Source organism: Cnephaeus nilssonii, assembly GCF_951640355.1.
Source record: "Cnephaeus nilssonii genome assembly, chromosome: 23".
NCBI classification, from domain to species: Eukaryota; Metazoa; Chordata; class Mammalia; order Chiroptera; family Vespertilionidae; genus Cnephaeus; species Cnephaeus nilssonii.
Genome location: NC_137094.1, coordinates 3,475,788 through 3,498,141, shown reverse-complemented (window position 1 = coordinate 3,498,141; position 22,354 = coordinate 3,475,788).

Genomic DNA, 22,354 nt, shown 5'->3' with positions numbered 1-22,354 from the left:
GAGGGCACCTGGAGTTCAGAGCAGCCACTGTAGCTGCCAGTTGCAAGACCACCCCTTCAGGCCCTTCTGGATGCAGAGGAACAGGAGGAGCGGCTGTGGGAACCTGCCCTAGGCGGCTCCCCAAACCTGCACCCGCCTCCACAGAGGCGCAGCCCCTGGACACGGGAGGCCTCAGGCAGCCCCACTGCCCCTCGGGGACAGGAGGCTCTGAGTGTGGACAGGAGGGGCCCCTCTGGCTTCCCTGGTGCTGAGGACAGACAGACAACCAGTGGGCTGGGAACTGAGTCTCCCCTGAAAGGAAACCCAGCGCCCTAGTCCCCACCCACTTGGGGGGTTTTCCTGATTCACTTTGCAGGAGACAGGCCTCTGTGGTCCACCCTCAGCTCAGTCACCTTTTATACAAGAGACAGCCTGTGGCCAGTGGGTTCCTGAATTTCCCAGTCAGGATGGGGGGGAGGGGGCAGGTGAAAGCTGTGCACCTGACCAGCAGCCATTTCCCAGGAGGGTCCCCTGGACAAAGGAGGTGGAGACACTAGGAAAGGCCTCGCCCATGTGTTAAATAGCCCAATAGGAGACAGCAGGGCCCAGGGGAGGAGCCTGAGAGGAGGTGAGCCCCATAGTCCTCAGCCAATGAGGAACGGGGAGGGGCCCTCTCCAATGGGATTAAGTTTCCTGTGGTCCCTGCTCTGTGCCTCCCGCCCATGGACACCGACCTGAGGACCTGTGGGCCCTGCTTCCTGCCCCCAAGTCCGCTATTTGAATTCGCACAGGTGAGCGTGGCTCATGGCTCTGAGGTCTGACTGTGGCCCAGAAGGAGGAGGGACTGTCCCACCGCCGGGCTTTTCTTTTCAGCCCCATCTGAGTCCCAGGGTGCGTGTGTGTGTGTGTGTGTGGGGGGGGGGGGGGGCGGGGGAGAGAGGGAAGGCTCCCTGCCAGGAGGGGGAGACCCTGGGGCCTGGATGCGGGGCCTGAAGAGCTGACCTCGCTGGGCTCTGGGCGGTTCCCAGGATGGAATAGGCGGGGGCAGCGCAGTTAATAAGGGAGAGAGAGGCCCACCTGGTCCAGGGAGTGTGCCCTGAAGACCGGCCCTAGGGGTCCACCAGGGACCCGGCAGCTTTGGGAACTGGAGGGGGTCCTGGTGGCGGGGCTGGGATGTGACCTGCAGGGGCTGCCCAGGCACCTTCTGGCTTCTCCTGGAGGTGCAGGGGGCTCGCACCCCACCCATGCCCGCCCTGGTTGCCCTGAGGCTTCAAGGAGGAGGCATGCTTTTCTATTCAGAGATGATGTTATTATTCACATGGAAAATCCTAAAGGATCTGGAAAGATAGATCCTGACAGGAATTGGTGCACAAGCACCAACCAGTGGGAAAATGCATTTGCACAGAAAAACATCAACAACCCCTGCGAGGCATAAACACAGAGAAACACCTGAGGATCAGCCTAAAGCCTGACGCCCGGGCTCTGCCCACGGAAAGTGATAACACGGGTCAGGAGTCCTGACGCAGGTGAGGACCCAGAGAGACCAACACACTTTTTCAGCAAAAGGCTTCACACCATGGCCACACCCACCGTGTGAGACCGCTTTAATTCTTTCTTTAGAAACTGAGCTGTGTCTGAGCTCCATCATCATTCCTACTGGAACTTGCACACGGTCCTCCCTGGACTTGGAACTGTGGACGAAAGGGGCCACATGCTGACCTGACAGCTCAGGGGAGGCCTGCATGGCGGTCCTGCAAACTCACAGACCTACAGTCACCACAAAGGATGGTCTAAAAAGCAGTTATGGTGGGAATTTACGTCCTAGGCCGGTATCTTCACTGACAAGGTCAACCTTTACCTTAACTGAGCCCATCTGTCTTTTTGCATCTATGATAACATACCCTTGCAATGTCTGGGTAACTGGTAACTTCCTTTTCTCAGACCCCTTGGGGTACAGCCTAATGTTCCTGGGCGCCAGGACAGATACCACAAATTCATTCACTGTTATGGTAATTGTTTCTGCACCCACCTAAGCAAGTGTCTCTCATTTTACTTTTTATCCAATCCCAGAGGTTTCCCAGCTTTGCTTTCTCCCACCTCTCTAGTCTATCACCAATGGATTTCATGTAACCCACCTACGTCCCTCTTTGGATTGCAATGTATAAATAAAGATGGAACCCGCCATTCTCAGGAGTGTTTTCCCAGTTTGTTGAGGTTCTGCATCCCGGCATTTGTCGACAGTTTTGCTGAAATAAACTCACAAAATTTCTTTACAGGTTTGGATGTTTTTAAAAATATATTTTATTGATTTTTTACAGAGAGTAAGGGAGGGGGATAGAGAATTAGAAACATCAATGAGAGAGAAACATTGATCAGCTGCCTCCTGCACACTCCCCACTGGGGCTGTGCCTGCTACCAAGGTACATGCCCTTGACCTGAATCGAACCTGAACCCTTCAGTCTGCAGACCTACACACTATCCACTGAGCCAAACCTTTTAGGGCTTGAATGTTGTTGTTTTTTATGTTAACAGTACTAAGAAGAGTTTCCTCCTACCATTTCCTTCCTGTCCTGTTTTAACATAAGATTCCTTTATTTATTTAATTAGTTTTGTTAATCCTCAACCAGGTAGGAATTTGTGATCAAAGTTCCTGTGAGGTTCCTTTCAGTCACTGAATTTGGTCAGATTTATGACAGAGTCTCCTTTTTTATTCACAAAGGCAATCTCTAAACCTAGAGATTTAGAAAAGGGCTTTCTGTGAGCTCTGTGGCTGAGCCTGGGAGCAAAGTTAATTTAAGGCAGAGCAGGAAATGGTGTCTGCTTAACTCTCCACCAGCTCCTGGTTTAGGGGCTATGCTGGTCCCCATCGCCCCCTGGTGTTCTGGATGCTCCCTGCAGCCCAGCCCTGCTGCCTCCCTCAGGGAGGTTTGTGTCTGGGCTCACACTGACTTCCCCTCACTGTGTATCTGGCACAGTAATACAAGGCCGTGTCCTCAGCTGTCAGGCTGTTCATTTGCAGAAACAGCGTGTTTTTGGTGTTGTCCCTGGAGATGGTGAATCGGCCCTTCACAGAGTTGGCATAGTTTGTGGTACTTCCATCAGGATTAATTTCACCAAGCCACTCCAGCCCCTTCCCTGGAGACTGGCGGACCCATCTCATCCAATTGCTACTGAGGGTGAATCCAGAGGCTGCACAGGAGAGTCTCAGAGACCCCCCAGGCGGCACCAAGCCTCCCCCAGATTCCACTAGCTGCACCTCACACTGGACACCTGCAAACACAGAGACACAAAGTGGACTTAGAATCACATGGAAGCACAAACAGGCACAGGCACAGGTCTCAGCACTCCCCTCTCCTGAGAATGACCTTGAAGAATGATCAGGAGGAAAACGCAGCTTGGCACCAAGTCCATGTTGGAGCCGCTGGGGTCCTGTCTCAGGTACGTGGGTTCTGGGTGTCTCCCCAGCATGTGGGGCTGGGCCCTCTTTTATGAGCAGGAGGAGAGCCCCATTTGCATGGAGTCTGGATATAAGGGTGCAGCTGGGACCCTGGGCTGCATGCCTGACCTTGTCATCCTAGGGGCGACCCCAGATGGAAAGGACTCAAGGATGCTGGCCACAGGGGGTCCTGTCCTGACCCACCCTCCCTCCGTCCTTTCTCGACAGCTGGTCACTCTGACCCCATTCCTTTGGTGGCAGCTTCCAGGATTGAGAGTCCTCCATCCTTGGGTTTTGATGAGGACCCAGGGGTGCTGCCCCCAGAGACGGGTGGAGGGGGCTTCCTCTCGTTCTCCTTCACCCCCTGTGGGCCATGTTGCCTTTCTTGGGGTTGAGAATAAGAGCTTGCATTAGAATGATATTTTTATTTTGAGACTGAGAGATACTCTTTGTTGTTTACGCCAATCAGGGCTTCCACAAAACTCGAACGTATACAAGTGATGAGACCGGAGAGGCTGGGGTGGATGCTGTGGCCACAGCCTCCACCTGTAAACTGCTGCCCTGTCACAAGCACCCAGCTGCCTTCCTGAATCCATACATTTTACTAAACTTCCCTGCTGTTCGTGTGCAAAAGTCCTGTTTCCCAGCCTCTCAAATGGGGGAGAATTACCATCATTTAAAAATGAAGCCTTGGCGGGTGGTGGGCATGGGCTGGAGGGAGTCAATGGGGGAGAAAGGGGACATATGTGATACCTTCAACAACAAAAAATATTAAATATTAATTAACTGATTAATTAATTTAAAAAATTTAGTCCTGGCCCTGGCCGATTTGGCTCAGTGGATAGAGCGTTGGCCTGCGAACCAAAGAGTCGCGGGTTCCATTCAGTCAAGGGCATGTACCTGGGTTGCAGGCTCCTCCCTGGCCCTTGCTCTGGTCAGGGCACAAACAGGAAGCACCCAGTTGATGTGTTTCTCTCACATCAATGGTTCTCTCTTTCCCCTCCCTCCCTTCCACTCTCTCTTAAAAGCAATGGAAAAGATATCCTTGGGAGACAATATATATATTATATATATCTTACCCAATAATAGACAAACATGTAAATTGACTGTACCTCTGCTATGCCCATAGCCAATCAGAGTGAGTATGCAAATTAACCCAACAAAGATGGCGGTTAACTTGCATACTGGGCAGGCCTGGGCAGGCCTGGGCAGGGGCGGAGCCAGGGATCAGAGGGAGTTGGGGGTCCCCTGCCCAGGCCAAAAGCCTCCCCCAGAGGCTTTTGGCCTGGGCAGGGGACCCCCAGCTCTCTCCAAATCACCGGCTCCGCCCTTGCCCAGGCCGAAAGCTTCAGCCAGAGGCTTTAGGCTTGGGCAGGGCCCAGCTGGCGATTGGTGTGAACTACAGAGGAAATACCTTTCTGACTGCTCATTGGCTAAGCTTCCTGTATGCCACTGGTAATATTCTTTGTAACTTGGGTAATAAGAATCCAAAAAGGTGATATAGGATTTTTCCACCACACTCCTGGAGAAAAAAACGAAGGTCCGCTGCTGGAGGGCTAAGAAATGTCATATCCTGCCCTAGCCATTTGACTCAGTGGATAATGCCTCGGCCTGCCAACCACAGGGTCTGGGTTCAATTCTGATCAAGGGCATGTACCTAGGTTTCAGGCTCCTCCCTGGCTGGCGTCCAGGTCAGGACTCATGCAGGAGGCAACGAATCAAAGTGTTCCTCTCACTTTGATGTTTCTTTCTGTCTTTCCCTTTCACTTCCACATTCTCTAAAAGTCAATGGAAACAATACTCAGGTGAGTATAAGAAAAAAAAAGAAAAAGAAAGAAATGTCATATCCTATGAAAGACACATCTTGAAAATGCCTAAAGAAAGTTGTCATTTTTTCATGGTGAAGGGACTGGAGTCTGTGTTGATGAAAACACCTTGGTGGCTATGGTGACTGGCAGTGGATACAGCAGCGGGGTGATGGGGCTGGTGCCTTCCCTGAACAGCCCAGCCACCTCCCACAAAGGGAGGCCAGACTGTGGCTTAGGACAGCTCCCCATAGGACATCCCTTGAGGGCTCCCAGTATGTGAGAGGGGGCAGATTGGGCTGAGGGACCCCCCACCCCCAGTACACAAATTTTGTGCACCAGGCCCCTAATATATATATATGTCCTGGGTAGCAAAACCCTGGGTAGGAAGCTGAGTCACCAAGTCGTCCTTGGGGGCAGGTGAGCACCTCCCTTCTTGGAGGAGAGCGGCCACCTGTGTCATCCTCCCGCTGCCCCAGGCAGGTGAGGACAGAAGGACACAGAAATCTTGGACTGTGGTCACTTCTGGGAAGGTGGCCACTACCACTTGGAAAGTACAATTACGCTGGGGAGGGGTGGAGCATGGGCAGGTCAAACACCACAAAGCCTTCCTTCTCTCTTCCTTTTCATTTTTATTATTATTTTCAAATACATTTTTATTTACTTCCTTGCAGAAAGGAGGAGAGAGAGATAGAACCATCAGTGATGAGAAAGAATCCTCCACTGGTTGCCTCTGGCTGACCCCTACTGGGGATCCAGGCAGTAGCCCAGGCATGTGCCCTGACCAGGAATCCACCGTGACCTCTTGGTTCATAGGTCGATGCTCAACCAAAGAGCAACACTGGCCAGGGCTTGCTTTCTTTCTTTCTTTCTTTCTTTCTTTCTTTCTTTCTTTCTTTCTTTCTTTCTTTCTTTCTTTTTTTTTTTTTTAAATAAGTCTCCTTTATTTAGTTAGTTTTGTTAATCCCCACCCGAGGATATTTTCCCACTTATTTTTAGAGATTGTGGAAGGTAGGGGGAGAGGGAGAGAGCCGATAGAGACACATTGATTAGTTGCCTCTTGCAGGAGGGATGGAGCTTGCGACTGAGGTCTGTGCCCTTAATGGGAATCAAACCTGAGACCCTTCAGTCCGCAGGATGATGCTCTATCCACTAAGCAACACCGGCTAGGGCCCAGACCCTCATGTCTAGTTAACACTGTGAGGCCCCCGCAGAGCATTCAGGCAGCCAGGGTCCTGCCAGGTGGACCAACAGACTTGGGGGTTGTCTGTGATGCTGGGACGAGGGGAACTAGGATGGAGAGGCTCCCAGAAGGGCAGCCCCAGGTACCGGGGTACAGGGGTGCATGGGTAGCTGGGCTGGAACCTCTCTCCAGAGACTTAATGAGGAAGAACCACCCAGACCCCCACTCCTGCAGGCTGATGCTGGGCCTTGCTATGGGGGACCCACCAGATGCCAGCTGGTCAGGCCCCATGAGGGATGAAGGAAACACAAACCTAAATTAGGGAAAAGTCTGTTTTCCCAGGTGCCAGGAAGAGACAGAGACTTCCTCCCTCCCTTCCCTCTAAAATGCATGTAGGTTTTTCAATGTCAGTTTAAAAGCTCACTGAGCACCTCCCTGGCTTTATGCCCCAGTGTGCTTTCTGGGGACTTTGGAACCTTCTCTGAAGTGTGACCACTAGGGGCACCCTCTCCCCACTTCTGTGGGAGGAAGGGGGCAGCCAGACTTCAGGGGGCATCCTGTCTCCCAGGTGCAAACCTACTTCCTGTCCTAAAGAGGCAGAAGATTTCATGTTCCTTGGGATCAGGTCAATGAACAAACACATGAGGCTCAACCAGTCACCAGGGGATTTAGGGTGAACTCTGGGTGACAAGTGGTGCTGCCTAGTTCCTCCTTGAGGCTGCACCTCTGTGAAAGCTGTGTTTCTGTGGATGGTTTCCCACAATAACTCAGTTCCGTCCCCTTATCTGCTGCTTTGCCAGCCCCACATGGGCAACACCACTGCAGTTATGATAAGTCTCCAAATAGATCAATTTTTGTGCATTGACCAGTGATTTTGAAGTTGATTTGTTTGATTTTTTTTCAGAGACAAATATGTCACGCACAAGTAGGGACACCTTGTATCTCCATTCACATATGAATATCTCTATGCATCTTTCTTGTCTTATTTCACTTGTTAAAATGTCAAGTTCAATGTTGAATAGAAGTGGTAAGGGTGGACCTTCTTGACTTTGCCCCAAGCTGAGGGGGAATCATTTAACTTCCCACAATCGAGTATGATAGTAGCTACAGGAGTCCCAGGATCAGATTGAGGAAATGCCCTTTATTCCAAGTTCCCTAAGCGTGTTTATCATGAATGAATGCTGTGCTTTGTCACACACTTTTCTGTATCAATTTTCATGACCTTGTGAATTTTCTTCTTTACACAGTTAACCTGATGGATTACATTGGTTGATTAAAATATATTGATCCAGCTTTGAGTTGTTGGGATAATTCCTGCTTTGTCATGATGAAGTATGGTTTTCTTATGTTGATGGTAGGATTGGCTAATCTTCTGTTGAGGATTTTAGTAAATATGTTAACAAGATATTTTGGTCAGTAGTTTACTATTTGTACTGAGTGCACAAAGAATGCTGGTCTCATAAGAATGCTTTGTGGAAATTGTTTATATCTCCTAATTTATTTCTGATATTGGCCATTTGTCTCTTTGCTAGTATTGCTAGCATTGAGTTAGTTTTATTGATCTTTTCAAATATTCAGCTGTTGGCATCATTCAATTTTCTCTATCATTTTTCTGTTTTTATTTCATTAATCTCTGTTCATCTTTATTTTTCCTTCCTTCTGCTTGATTTTAGGTGATTTTGATCTTCCTTTTCTAATTTCTTTAAAAAAATATTTACTGTTGAGAGTATTACTAATGTTCCCCTTTTACCCTTCATATCACCCCTCCACCCATTCCTGCCCCACCCCGGCCTTCACCACCCTCCTATCTGCTTTCACAGGTAATGCATATGCATATGAGTTATTTGGTTCATCTCTTTGTACTGCCCTTCCCTCTGCCTTCTGAGGTTCCTCAGTCTGTTCCATGTTTCCATGCATCAGGTTCTATTTTACTCATCAGTTTATTTTGTTAATTAGATACTTTGTTCATTTATTTTGGTTTTTAGATTCAATTGTTGATAGATATGTATGTATTGCCATTATTTTGTTCATAGTATTATAAAGTGGCCTTCCTCTTGTTATGTCCTTCTTTTTGAGACCTAATTTGTCAGATATAACTATTGTTACCTCAGCTTTTTTTTTTTCATTTCAATTAGCCTGAAAAGTCTTTTTCCATTCCTTCACCCTCAGTCTGTGTGAGTCTTTTATTCTGAGGTGAATTTCTTGTAGACAGCAGATATAATGGGTCGTGTTTTCTTATCCAGTCCGTTACCCTATGCCTTTTGATTGGGGCATTTAACCCATTTACATTTAAAGTTATTATTGATAGGTACTTATTTGTCACCATTTTTATTCTTTATCCCTGTGTTCCTTCTTTACTTCCTTTTTTTTTTTTTTTTTACAGCAGACCCTTTAGCATTTCTTGCATTGCTGGTTTGATGGTAATAAATTCCCTTAGTCCTTTTTTGTCTATGAAGCTCCTGATTTCACCTTCAATTTTAATTGATAGCCTTTCTGGGTACAGTATTCTTGGATTCAGACTCTTCCTTTGCATGACTTTGTATATTTCATTCCTTTCCCTTCTGGCCTGATGAGTTTCTGTTTCTGTTGAGAAATCAGTTGCTAGTCTGATGGGGGTTCCTTTGTAGGTAACTTTCTGTCTCTCTCTGGCTGCTTTTAAGATTCTTACTTTGTCATTGGTGTTTGCCAACTTAATTATAATGTGTATAAAATACATTTAAATAAATAAATACATAAAATGTTTCAAGTTTGATTCCCTATGAAATCATATATGAGACACAACTAACTGATCAACATTTTTCTCTCACATCAATGTTTTCTCCCATTCTCCTTTCCTTTCCCTCTAAAAATCAATGAAAATATCCACAAAGGATGATAAAAGAGAAGATCTATATCTATTTCTATATCTATATCCCTGGAAGCAGAGGCACATTGATTTTATCCCTAAGGAGTCACTGATTGTTCCTACATCCTACTTCCTGACCACCTCCTGCAGCACATCTCCTGCAGCACATCTCCTGCTGTAGAAGAAGAGGTCTCTGGGCACGGTGACCAGGACCCAAAGGAGGGCCTGGTTCTCTGAGGGTACAGTCAGCACCTCCTTCCAGGAGAAGCCCCAGAGACCGGGACCTCTCTCACCTCTTGCCCTTTGTATGTGCAGACACCTCCCATATGCAAATGCCCACATAGCTACCAGACACACACACACATAGTTGGTGTCCTCTTAAATGCAAGGCCTCCTCATGCTGGAGAATAATTTTGGGGGACAAGAACCTCACTTACAGGACATGAATCCCATGTGGCTCTTCTCATTTTCTATAGACATGGGGTTATCCACACACAATGACATTTAATAGGACAAGAAGGCAGGCGTCTCCTCTTTGGATGTTATTGGGAAATTGAAACCCCAATGGCCCACCTGTAAGGAGACACAAGACCTTCTTAAAATTGATGACCTTGGATAAAGTACATATCCCACTATGACACTGGACTAAAACCAGTGTCCAATTCTGTCATCTCTGTTACCACTACATTCACCATAATCCCAACATCATCATGATCACCTTCATCATCCTCATTTGGTTACTTATAATTATTGTTCTCATTTTCCGTAGACCTATTTTTTTGAACACATGACAGTTTATCTCAATTTTTGCTTATTTTGTAAAGTTTTTAAGTAAAATAGGTAGCCATACTCTAATGTATTTTTTCGTTTGACTGCTGACAACTGAGAGCTTATTCTTGCCTCTTTCCCATCTACCATCAGGGGAAATATGGTAAGAAATCATGGTTTTGTCTTTAGATGTCATTGGGAGATTAAAACCAAACAAGCCATTGGAAGCAGAATTCCTCCTCCTTCACCACCACCTCAACAAAATAAAAGCACCAAGCCAGTCCCTTTTTCTGACTCCATCAAAGCAGTTCTTACTTTCCTGACCTCCCAGAGATTTCAACTATGCACACAATAAGCATTCCATATCCCTTGGTGTGTGTGTTTGTCTTCAGCCTGGTCATCTGTACCAAGCTGCTATGAGTCTCTCTGCCTCTACCTGGTGTCACCTGCTCTCTGTGCTATGAGCACGATGACAAAAACAATGACCTTCACCAAAGGAGTCTTTCTTCACTAGCTTTGGGGTCACAATCCACTGATGCCCACTGTCCAAGACGCTCATGTCTTGCTGCTGCCTGGCTAGGACAATGAGCTGTGTGGGGCTGATATGTGTTGAATCATCAGTGTCTCTGGTTGGATTTAACTAACTTGAGCAGAAAACTTCATCATTAATTGTTAGTTGGCACAAGAGTGTCTGAGACAACCTATGACAAAGTTGTCTCTGTTTACAACAGAATTCCTAACTCAGACTTCAGAGGTAAGCATAGAATCAGGAATCCAAAGGTTCCCTGAGGGAAACTGACATGAAGAGGAAACCACACAGGAAACTAGTCCAAACTCTACCTGCACCTGGGGCTGGGATGTTCCTCATGTTCAGAGACCCTGAGCGCCTCCTGGTGGTCACAGCCTCTCCTGCAGGGAGAATTGTGTCTGGGCTCACACTAACTTCCCCTCACTGTGTGTCTTGCACAGTAATACACGGCTGTGTCCTCGGCTCTCAGGCTGTTCATTTGCAGATTCAGCGTGTTCTTGGTGTTGTCTGTAGAGATGGTGAACTGGCCCTTCACAGAGTCTGCGTAGTATGTGCCACTACCAATATGAGTAGTAGTAGAACCACTCCAGCCCCTGCCCTGGAACCTGGCAGATCCAGCACATCCAGTAGCTACTGAAGGTTCATCCAGAGGCTGCACAGGACAGTCTCAGAAATCCCCCCTTCAGGTTGCACCAAGTTTCCCCCAGACTCCACCAGCTATATTCACACTGGACACCTGCAAACATAAAGACGACCTGGTCAGGAAACTCTCACACATCCACTGTTTCTCTCACGCATATTGACTCACATACTCAGTGTCTCTTGCTCTCCTTAAATCATCTCTTAAAAGAGCAAGAAGGAACACCCAGCTGAGCTGAAACCCCATGGTGAGTGGTCTGTGTTGAGTCCTGATCAGGCAATAGGATCACTGGGGATCCTGGGCCAGACTTCTGTCCCAGAGCTGCAGGGTCCGGGCTGGGCTGGTTTTTATGACCAGAGGGGCCCTGTTTGAATGTCTGCCTGATATATAGGTAGTCTTGGGGTTGGATTATGACATAAAGGACCTTGTCCCAGAGTGTGACATGTCCAAGGGTGCGGTCTGTTAATAATTACTCCCCATATCTGGGCCTGTGTTCTCCCCAATGGACCCCACAGCTCCAGGAGACCTGTACAAAGACCCAAGAGAGAAAACTGTCATAAAAAGAAAAAGTGGAAGTTTAAAATGAGAAATGTGTTTGACAGTTACTAGTACTGACAACCAAGAGAAAGCAACCCTCACAATCAGAGCAAGACATAAAAGTGCAGGAGGTTCATGCTCAGAAGATGGAAAGTTCCATCTGACACTATTTCCACTACAAATAGTTCAAAGGATAAACTAAGACCAGAGTGTGAGCTAGAGACAGTGGACCAAGTGTTTGGGGAGAGTGGAGTGTCTGTGTGGGTGTCTGGGTACCAGAAGCATGAACTATAGAGACACAGACAGAGGTCCCAGGTCCTATCTATTCAGAGGAGTTTGGTGTTGGGCATGTAACAGCTGAACTGCCCTCATTTCTTTCATTTCCTAGAATCATTTGTAAGACCGATTTCTATCATTGGTGATGTAGATGAAACTCAGTCAAAACTAGGATGTTTTGGTGATGATGCAGGTAAAGATTGGGAATAATTTAAGTTTAGGTTATGAAAATCTTGTGATTGGAAACCTGATTTCTGAAGGTGACCCTTGGAACCACTGTCACCATGTCCCCACATTATGGGGGTCAACTGGAACGTGCACCTGACCCAGTGCCACATTGGAAGGAAAGCTACCTGGGAACATGGAGGATTATCCACAACCAAAGGCACACATGTCCTGGGTTCTTGTTTCATTAGGTTGTCATCTCCTTGTTGTTTAGCCAATTTAAATTTTCTTTCCTCATTTTCCTTGGAAACAGCAGCCCACATATTTTCTAGAGTCATAAAGACAGTTTTCTCAGGGTGTGCAGGAGCACAAGCCATATGTATGTAGATTTCATACCTTACATATTTCCTTAGTTTATTTTCTTTATTTTTAATATTTTTATTGTTTAAAGTATTACATATAGTAGTACATATATCTCCTTTTTCCCCCCCACTGACCTTCCCCCAGCCTCCCCTACCTCTGTCGCATGTCCTCATCCCACAGCCACAGTATCTTGTGTCCATTGGTTGTGCTTATATGCATGCATACAAGTCCTTTGGTTCATCTTGTTCCCTCCCCGACCCCAATCCTCCCTTGCCTTCCTGCTGTAATTTGACAGTCTGTTTGATGATTCTCTGCCTCTGTATCTATCTTTTTGTTCATCAGGTTATAATGTTCTTTATTTTCCATAAATGAATAAAATCATATAGTATTTTACTTTCATTGCCTGGCTTATTTCACTTTACATAATGCTCTCCAGATCCATCCATGCTGCTGCAAAGGTAATAATTCCTTCTTTTTGATAGCAGCATAGGATTCCATTGTGTAGATGTACCACATTTTTCTAATCCACTCATCTGCTGATGGGCATTTAGGCTGTTTCCAAATCTTAGCTATGGTGAATTGTGCTGCTATGAACATGGGGGTGCATATATCCTTTCTGATTGGTGTTTCTGATTTCTTGGGATATATTCCTAGAAGTGGGATTACTGGGCAAATGGGAGTTCCATTTTTAATTTTTTGAAGAAACTCCATATTTTTTTCCATAGTGGCTGCACCAGTCTGCATTCCCACCAGCAGTACAAAAGAGTTCCCTTTTCTCCCCATCCTCGCCAGCACTTGTCATTTGTTGATTTGTTTTTTTTTTAATTTTTATTTTTTTAAATTTTTTAATTTCTTTATTGATCAAGGTGTCACATATCTGTCCTCATCCCCCCATTCCCATCCCCCACCCCTCCCCACGGATGCCCCCACCCCCCTGTTGTCCCCAACCATTGGTTAGGCTTGTATGCATGCACACAAGTCCTTTGGTTGATCTCTCCCCCCTACCTCCACCCTCCCCGACCCTCCCTCTGTGGCCCAACAGTCCGATCGATGCCTCCCTGTTTCTGGGTCTGTTCTTGTTAAACAGTCTATGTTGTTCATCATTTCCCCTAGATGAGTGAGATCATGTGTTACTAGAAATATACTTATAAGAACTGAATGTGAGACGAGCAATAATAGTTATGCTGACAGGCAAATGAATCAGTCTGTAGTAAGTTTCTTTCTGGACCAACAGTTCTTTTGAGACCCGATTTCAATGTCCATCAGTTCCTTATTTGTACATATCGGCACTGACTTTTCAGCTCTGGATGGTGGACAAATGGTGGTAATGCAGGTCCGACTCCCTCTGGTTTGTTCTCGCCCGGACCCAGGGGCGCGGCTTCACCTGGACTCAAGGGCGCACGGTCTCACCCAGACCTGGGACCCAGCATCACCTGGGCCCTGGGGCGCGTGGCCTCACCCGGACCCAGGTGTGTGTGGCGTCACCCAGTCCTGGGATCCAGCCTCACCCGGACCCAGGGGCGCATGGCCTCACCCGGACCCAGGGGCGCGTGGCCTCTCCCGGACCCAGGGGCGCAGCCTCACCTGGACCCGGGACCCAGCCTCACCTGGATCCAGGGGTACACGGCCTCACCCGAACCCAGGATCCAGCTTCACTCGGACCTGGGACCCAGCCTCACCCGGATCCAGGAGCACAAGGCCTCACCCGGACCCGGGATCCAGCTACACCTAGACCCAGGGGCGCGTGGCCTAACCCGGACCCAGGGGCGTGTGGCCTCTCCCGGACCTGGGATCCAGCTTCACCCGGACCCAGGGGCGTGCAGCCTCACCTGGACCCGGGGGCGTGCGGCCTCACCCAGACCCGGGACCCAGCCTCACCCGGATCCAGGGGAGCGCGGCCTCACCCGGAACCGGGATCCAGCTACACCCGGACCCAGGGGCACGTGGCCTCACCCGGACCCAGTGGCGCGTGGCCTCTCCTGGACCCAGGGGTGCGGCCTCACCCAGACCTGGGACCCAGCCTCACCCAGATCCAGGGGCGCACGGCCTCACCCAGACCCCGGGGCGCGTGGCCTCTCTCAGACCCAGGGGCGCAAGGCCTCTCCCGGACCCGGTGGTGCACGGCCTCACCTGGACCCAGGACCCAGCCTCACCCAGATCCAGGAGCGCACGGCCTCACCCGGACCCGGGATCCAGCCACACCCAGACCCAGTCGGCGCATGGCCTCACCTGGACCCAGGGGCGCATGGCCTCTCCTGGACCCAGGGGCGCGGCCTCACCCGGACCTGGGACCCAGCCTTACCCAGATCCAGGGGCGCATGGCCTCACCCAGACCCGGGACCCAGCCTCACCCGAATCCAGGGGCGCACGGCCTCACCCGGACCCGGGATCCAGCTACACCCGGACCCAGGGGCACGTGGCCTCTCCTGGACCCAGGGGCGCGGCCTCACCCGGACCCGGGACCCAGCCTCACCCAGATCCAGGGGCGTATGGCCTCACCTGGACCCGGCGTTGATTTGTTGATGACAGCCATTCTGACAAGTGTGAGATGGTAATGCATTGTAGTTTTGATTTGCATCTCTCAGATAGTTAGTGACTTTGAGCATGTTTTCATATGTCACTTGGACTTCTTTTTGTCTTCTTTCATAAAGTTTCTATTCAGGTCCATTGCCCATTTTTTTATTGGCTCAGTTATCTTCCTTTTATTAAGATGTATGAGTTCCCTGTAAATGTTGGAGATTAAACCTTTATCAGTGATAACATTTGCCAATATGTTCTCCCATACAGTGGGCTTTCTTGTTTTATTGATTGTTTCTTTTGCTGTACAAAAGCTTTTTATTTTGATGTAGTCCCATTTGTTTATTTTCTCTTTAGTTTCCATTGGCCTAGGAGCGGTATCAGTGAAGAAATTGCTTTGGCATATGTCTGAGGTTTCTCTGCCTGTGGATTCCTCTAGTATTTTTATGGTTTTCTATTTTATGTTTAAGTTCTATATACATTTTGAGTTTATTTTTGTGTATGGTGTAAGTTGGTGGTCTAGTTTATTTTTTTTTCATGTATATGTCCAATTTTCCAAACACCATTTATTGAAGAGACTGTCTTGACTCCATTGTATGTTCATGCCTCCTTTGTCAAATATTAATTGAGCATAGCGATTTGAGTCGATATCTGGATTCTCTATTCTATTCCATTGGTCTATATGTCTGTTCTTGTGCCAGAACCAGGCAGTTTTGAGAACAGTGGCTTTGTAATACAGCTTGAAATTTGGTATTGAGATCCCACCTACTTTGTTCTTTCTCAGGATTGCTTTGGCTATTCGAGGTCTTTTATTATTCCAGATGAATTTTTGGAGAGTTCTTTCTATGTTTGTGAAATATGCCATTGGTATTTTAATGGGGAGTGCATTGAATCTATAGATTACTTTGGGTAGTATGGAAATTTTAATGATGTCGATTCTACAAATCCATGAACATGGTATGTTCTTCCATCTGTTTATGTCTTTATCTCTTTTTACAGTGTCCTGTAGTTTTCCGTGTATAGGTCTTTTACCTCTTCGTTAAGTTTATTCCTAGGTATCTTAATTTTTTTGGTGTGATGGTAAATGGGATTGCTTTTTAGTCTCTATTTTTGTAAGTTCACTATTGGTGTATAGAAATGCCATAGATTTCTTGTTGTTAATTTTGTATCCTGCTACATTTCCGAATTCATTTGTTCAGTCTAATAGTTTTTTGATGGAGTCGTTAGGGGTTCTTATGTACACTATCATGTCATCTGCAAATAAGGGAAGTTTTACTTCTTTTCCAATTTGGATGCCTTTTGTTTTTTCTTCTTGTCTGATCACTATTGCTAGTACTTCTAAAACTATGTCAAACAGGCGTGGTGAAAGTGCACATCCTTGTCTTGTTCCTGTCTTTAGGGGAAATGAGTTTAGTTTTTGCCCATTGAGTAGGATGTTGGTTGTAGGTTTGTCATATAAGGCTTTTATTATGTTGAGGTATGATCCCACTATTTCCACTTTCCTGAGAGTTTTTATCAGGAAAGGGTGTTAGCTTTTGTGAAATGCTTTTTCTGCATCAATTGATATGATTATGTGATTTTTGTCTCTCAGTTTGTTTATGTGATGTATCACATTTATTGATTTGCGGATATTGTACCATCCTTGCATCTCCGGTATAAATCCTACTTGGTCATGGTGTATGATCTTTGTAATGTATTGCTCAATCCAATTTGCTAGAATTTTGTTGAGGATTTTAGCATCAAGGATATTGGCCTATAGTTCTCTTTTTTTGTGGTGTCTTTATCTGGTTTTGGGATTAGTAGAAAGTGCTTGGAAGTGTTCCTTCCCCTTGAATTTTTTTGAATAGTCTGAGGAGGCTAGGTTTTAGTTCTTCTTTGAATGCTTGGTAGAACTCCCATGTAAAGCTGTCCAGGCCAGGGCTTTTGTTTGCTGGGATATTTTTGATCGCTGTTTCAATTTCTTCGTTAGTTTTAGGCCTATTCAGGTTTTTTTTTATTATTATTTATTTATTTATTTATTTATTTATTTTTTATTCTTCTTGGTTGAGTCTTGGTAGCTTGTATTTTTCTAGGAATATGTCCATTTAATCTGGGATGTCCATTTTGTTGGAATAGAGTTGTTCATAGTATTTTTTCGTAATTGCTTGTATTTCTGTGGGATCGGTTGTTATTTCACCTCTTTCATTTCTGATTTTGTTTATTTGGGTCCTCTCTCTTTGCTTCTTGGTGAGCCTGGCTAGAGGTTCATCAATCTTGTTTATCCTTTCAAAGAACCAGCTCTTGGTTTTGTTTATCTTATGTATTATTATTATTTTTTTTGGTGTTTATTTCATTTATCTCTGCTCTGATCTTTATTATGTCCATCCTTCTGCTTATGCTGGGCTTTTCTTGTTGCTCTCTTTCTAACTCTTTGAGTTGTAGGGTTAGGTAATTTATTACCATTGTTTCTTGTTTTTTTTGCTGTAGACTTGTAGCGCTATGAACTTCCCTCTCAAGACTGCTTTCATTGTGTCCCATAGATTTTGGATTGTTGTGTTTTCATTGTCATTTGTTCCCATGATGGTTTTTATTTCTTCTTTGATTTCTCTGGTAACCCAGTCATTGTTTAATATCATGCTGTTTAGTCTCCATGTGTTTGATTTTTTTGTATTGTTTTTATATAGTTGATTTCTAGTTTTATGCCATTGTGATCTGAGAAGATGCTTGATTTGATTTCTATCTTCTTGAATTTGACGAGACTTTGCCTGATACCCAATATATGGTCTATCTTTGAAAATGACCCATATGCACTTGAAAATAATGTGTATTCTGTGGCTTTGGGGTGAAATGTTCTGAAGATGTCAATTCCATCTGATCTACTGAATCATTTAGGATTGATGTTTCTTTGCTGATTTTTTGTTTAGAGGATTTGTCCAATGGTGATAGTGGGGTATTAAAGTCTCCTACTATGATTGTATTGCTGTCAATCTCTCCCTTGATATGCTCCAGGAGTTTTTTTTTTTTAATGTATTTGGGTGCTCCTGTATTGGGGGCTATATGTTTACCTGAGTTATTTCTTCTTGTTGGATTTCTCACTTTAGTATTATCAAGGGACCTTCCTTATCTATCTCTTGTTATGTCCTTCACTTTGAGATCTAATTCGTCAGATATAAGTATTGCTACCCCAGCTTTTAATTTTTTTTCATTTCCATTCACCTGAAAAACTTTTTTCCATCCCTTCACCCTCATACTGTGTGTGTCTTCTTTTTCTGTGGTGGGATTCTTGTAGACAGCAGATATATGGGTCGTGTTTTCTTATCCAATCCATTACCCTATGTAGTTTGATTAGGCATTTAATCCATTTACATTGAAAGTTTATTATTGATAGATACCTGTTTGTTGCCGTTTTTATTCTTTACCCCTGTGTTCCTTCTTCACTTTCTATTTTTCTTTTCACAGCAGACACTTTACCATTTCTTGCATTGCTGGTTTGGTGGTATTAACCTTTTGCACTCAGATGTAGAGTGTGACTTGATACGGTTAGCATCAGTAGCAGCTCTTTGAATGTATCAATAATTTGAAATATAAAAAAATCCAAATAAATAAGTTTGTATGAAAAGAAACCCCAGTTTTTTATTCTACTACCGTGCTTTGTAAAATCTGGGGTATTTAAAAAATTAAATCCCGAGTAGAATAAAGGAATCAAGAAAAAAGCAAGAGAGTGCAAAGGGTTAAACTCCCTTAGTCCTTTTTTGTCTGTGAAACTTCTGATTTCCCCCTCAATTTTGTTGATAGCCTTGCTGGGTACAGTATTCTTGGATTCAAACCCTTCCTTTGCATGACTTTTTATATTTCATTCCATTTCCTTCTTGCCTGATTTGTTTCTGTTGAGAAATCAGTCACTAGTCTGATGAGAAATCCTTTGTAGGTAGCTCTCTGTCTCTCTCTGGCCGGTTTTAAGATTATTACTTTGTCGTTGGTGTTTGCCAATTTAATATAATGTGCCTTGGCATTGGTCTTTTGGGGTTCATTTTGATTGGTACTCTGTGAGCTTCTTGGATTTGTGTGTTTTTCCCCGCCTATATCAGGGAAGTTATCTGTCATTATGTCTTCAAACAGGTTTTCTATTCCTTGCTCAGTTTCCTCTCCTTTTGGAACTCCTATTATGCGGATGTTGTTTTGTTTCGTGTTGTCCCAAAGTTCCTTTAGGCTCTACTCCTGCTTTTTAAGTTTTTTTACTAGATGCTGCTCTACTTGGGTATTTTTTTCCTACCTTGTCTTCTAGCTCACTGATGCAGTTTCTGCTTCTACTAGTCTACTCTTGATACTTTCTGTTGAGTTCTTTACAGCAGCAATGTCATTTTTCATTTCTTCTTGGTTCTTCTTCATTTCTTCTTGGTTCTTGCACATATTGTAGAATTTGTCTTCCATTCTTTTCATCCTCCTTATGACCATTTCTCTGAATTCTTTCTCTGATAGGTTGCTTGCCTCCATTTCGTTTACTTTCTTTTCTGGTGATGCCTGCTCTTCTTTCATATGCAGGCTGTTTCTTTGTCTCCCCATGGTCTCTCTTCTCCAGGTGTCTGGTTATGTAGTTCTCTCTCTCTTGCATTGATATAAAGGCACAAAATGCAACACAACCAGGTACAACGCACAAGGCACTGAACAGAAATTCATTCATCATATTAGCAATGTCAAATAAAGGTGACCATCGGAGAAAGGCAAATTAGAGGATAGGAGAGAAAGAAGAAGAGAGAAAAAAAGAAAGAAGTGCAAAAATGTAATTGGGAAAAGGAAAAAAAAGTAATAGATAAAAGAAAGAGAATAAGAAAGAAGAGAGGAAGAAACTATATATATGGGGAGAAAACTCCAATAGAATAATCACTAATCCCAACAAATGCCAGCAACAAGTACCTGGAGATGAATACACACTACAACAACAACTAATATCAAGCGAGGCGAGTGAAAATACAAGTAAAAAACAAACAAACAAAAGAATAAGCAAAATAATCTCACAAACAAGCATAAAAATCGATCTAATCAACATTCAAGCAAACAACAACAAAAGGACGGAGAGAAAAACACTTTTTTGGATAGTGAAGACAGAGAAGAGAGAGGTGTGTATGGACTGGGAGCCGGGGATTGGAAATTATATATAAAATAGGGTGAAATTTTAACAGGGGGTGAAAAGAAAGAATTGGGAAAATCTAAAGCAGAAAAATGGTAAGAGAAACAGGACAACAAAAGGGGAAAAGTTAGGAAGAGAGTGATGACATAAAGGTAAAGTTGAGATAGAGTAAAATTATGCTAAAGGGAAGATGAAAATAGAATGTAGAACACTAATCCCAAAGTAAAATAAAGAGAAAATAAAATTACACATTTTTTTTTAAAAAGGTAAAGTAGTAGTAGTAATCATACTGATTGAAAATAGAAATGTAATAATTAAAAAGGTAAAATCAAGTGAGGTAAAAAGAAAAAAAATAGTTTCTTAAGTAAAAGATGAAAAAATAAAAAAATAAATAAAAATGTGCAGTAGTGAAGGTCATTCACTTCCTCTACTGTTCTGTTTGGCATGGCTGTTTCCTAGTTAGGACCGTATTCCAGTTCCCTACATTCCACTGCTCCTCAGTGTTGTAAACAGTCCTGATTTTTAAGCAGGCAGTGTGTCTTAATTTCTTGTATTCCTTTATTTGTGATTACACAAGAGTCAATTTGTGATTCAACCCCTGTGTGGCAGTGTTTCTGGATTGACCTCCAAGTCTATAGGTTCTCTCTAGCCAGTGCTTAGATCATGATTTCCGTGTGGCACTCAATACCGGTTTGTGGGAGTGGGTTGCCCCAGAGCTTGTTCTCTGATCATTATGCCCTGCTCTGATTCCCAGGTTCCAGAAAAACAACTTTCCCCTGCAGTCTTTTAGGGTGTCCCCAATTGGGTGATTCTATGTATTGGGCTTAGTAATCAGAAGAAAGGATTTAAAAAGGAAAAAGAAAAAAGAAAAAGAAAAAGAAAAAAAATAAAGAGCCAGCGTAAGTGTTCGAACTCCGGGGCTGCAAGCAAGTCTGTGCAGTCATTTTTCCCCCCTTGGTTCTAAGCAGCTGGCACACTTTAAAAATTTTTAGGCTGTCCCTTTGTGTCAGATCAAAATAGGTTGCTTTTTAGAGATCCTTTCTGTTAGCAGCTCTGAGGACTCCCTTCCACATTCACGGATCATGCCAGCCCCAACAGCCGTGGATTTTCCTAGGCACAGACTTCTCCAGGTCCTCCAGCTCCCACAGTGCACGCGTTTCCTGACAGGACCAGAGACCTCACCTTATCCTAGGCGAAATCTGACCTTTCCATGGTGGCGTGTATTGCTCCTCCAAATCCTCGTGTTTGCGCCAATTGGGGACTGGTGTTCTGAGGTTTGCAGATGTTCGGTGGGTGCCATAGTTTTGTAGATTTTCAGGCTTCCAATAACATCCACTTTCTTCTTCAAGATGGCGCGGTGTCTGTGTCCAAGCCAGTTGCTCCGGGAGGGAACCCAGCAGCAGTGGGGGCTGCCTGGTCAGGGGAGCCCTGTCAAGCAGTCCCCCACCATCTCCTGGAGTATAGCTGTCCCTCAACTCACCAACAAACACTCCCCGTGCGACCCTCAGCTGTTCTTTCTATCTGCTCCAGGACAAGGCTCGGGACACATCTGTCTATTCTGCTGCCTTTTTTTTTTTTCTCCCATAAATTACTTTTAAAGAGCCACAAAAAAACCCCAGCTGAGCCCTAACTCCTTTGTGAGTGGTCTGTGTTCAGTCCTGATCAGGGAATGGAAACACCTGGGGATCCCAGGTCTGGGCTTCTGACCCAGATATGCAGGATCAGGTCTAGGCTGGTATTTTGAGCAGAGGAGGCCCTATTTGCATGTTCTCCTACTATATAGGGAGCTCTTGGGTTTGACTATGACCTAAAGAACATTGTCCCAGAGTGTGACATGTCTATGCGTGGTGTCTGTTAAAAATTACTCCCCACATCTAGGCCTGTGCCCTCCCCACTGGACCCACCTGCCGCAGGAGACCTGTACAAAGACCCATAAGAGAAAATCATCATAAAAATATAAAGAGAAGGCTTAAATAAGAGATTCCTTTGATAGTTACCAATAATGACAACCAGAGAAATCAACCCTCACAACCTGAAAAAGTAGTAAAAGTGCAGGAGGTTCATGTTCAGGAGACAGTAAGTTCCATCTTATACTATTTCCCCTACAAAGTGATCAGAGGATTAAACTAAGACCAGAGTGTGAGCCTAGAGCCAGTGGATCAAGTGTTTGGGGGAAAGAGGAGTGTCTGTGTGGTTTCTTGGGA